Source organism: Eptesicus fuscus, chromosome 6 (assembly GCF_027574615.1).
Source record: "Eptesicus fuscus isolate TK198812 chromosome 6, DD_ASM_mEF_20220401, whole genome shotgun sequence".
NCBI lineage: Eukaryota > Metazoa > Chordata > Mammalia > Chiroptera > Vespertilionidae > Eptesicus > Eptesicus fuscus.
Window position 1 is genome coordinate 79,184,838 of NC_072478.1, and position 1,766 is coordinate 79,186,603.

The window sequence follows — 1,766 nt, forward strand, 5'->3', positions numbered from 1 at the left end:
AAGAGAGGAAGGGAGAAGGAGAGAGAGAGAGAGAGAGAGAGAGAGAGAGAGAGAGAGACAGAGAGAGAAACCTGGATGTGAGAGTGAAACACCAATTGCCTGCCTCCTGCACACCCCCTACTGAGGGTCAAGCCTGCAACCTGGGCATGTGCCCTGACCAGGAATTGAACCGGAAACCTTTCTGTGTCCCAGACGCCCCACCAACTTAGCCACACCGGCCAGGGCGAAATGAACCGTCAGTGGTCCTGTGGTGTCAGAGATCCTTTAAGGGCCCAGAAGCCCCCAGAGAAGTAGGCTCACTTCCCTCTCCAGGCTCATGTTCTCTAAGTGGGAAGTTTCTCCCACTATATCAGTTCCCTGTAGATTCTGGTTCAGGAGGTCTGGGGGGAGGGCCTCATAATATGTCATTCAAGTCCCTTAGGTGACACTTATGACCAGACAAGTTCAGGCAGTATGGGTCTCACTTAGATCTCTGTGGCTGTACCTGCTGGTTGCTCTGCTGCAGCCCAGGAGCCTGGCCAGCCCCTCCTCCCCCAGCCTCTCCTGAGCCCTCGAGCCCCTTCTCCAGAGGAGCAGGGAGTGCTGGGGGAAGCTGAGCCTGAAGAAGAGAGGCAGGAAGTTGTTTGGAGAGGTTGCGCTGTGTCCCTGGTGGCAGAGATCATGGGCGGGGGGAGGGGCTGGTGGAAAAAGTAGCCTAGACTGAGGGGCTGGGCCAGAGAGGGATGAGGGGAGAGTCAGAACACAGCCCATCACATCTGGGCAGGAAGCCTCTGGGAAATGTGGGCTGGTTCTGATCCATTTTTGAAGGGGGCAGTGGAAATGGCAGGTGAGACGGGTCTCCTCATTTTATAGAGGAGAAACAGGCCCAGAGCAGGGCAGAAGGGAGTGGGCCTGGCCTGGGTGGGGCAGTGAGGAGTCCAGGCCTGGACCCACGAGAGGTCACAGTGAGTTGGGCAGAGCAGGGCTTTCCCCTTGCAGCCTCCTCACGAGTTCCTCCTCATGGCTGGTGAACTCTGAAGGCCCAGGTGTGGAGGGCAATTCCAGGCCCCCTCATTCTTCCCACAGCCAGAGCTTTGGGCACTGGGCAGCAAAGGCAGCTACGCTCTCAGGGAGGCTCTGGGGTGGCCCTGCACCTGCCCAGCACCCTGGACAGCGCCTCACGCTGGGCCTGGATGGCTCACTTTGGCTTCTGAGGTGGTTTCTGTAGAGATAAAGCTGCACTTCTGTCGACTTCCTTGCCTCCTCTCCTAACTCCCCTGTGAAGGCAGCCCCATCCCAGCTCCTTCCATTCACCACAGATTCACTGTTGTCTGGCTCCCAGAGCCAGGGTGAGAGAACATGCAAAGAGGCAAGGAGGCTGGTTGCTGTCAGCCTGGGGTTTTGTCTCTAACACTCACTAGCAGGAGAGGAAGGGGGCTTGGAGGAGGTGTCCTGGACCCTCTCAACCTGTCTTCCTCAAGGGGCTTTGGTGAATTCTGAGGGCACAACAGGGAAGGAAGGACTGGGACACATAGAATGGTAGGGGGTTGGGGGAGAAGAGAAGGGGGCTGGTTTGAACAGGGCATTGAAGACACCACAGCCTGGACCCAGACACTAGTCAGGAGATCCTGAGAAGGTCATCTCGGCCATCCTTCTGTCCCCAAGCAGGCTGCCTGGTGCTGGTTCCGCTGGGCTTTAGTCCCCCAACACCTGCCTTCTCTGACCCACCCCTTCGTCTCCATCTGCCGGCAGATCTAACGGAGTCCCAGGAGCAGCCAGCTCAGGGT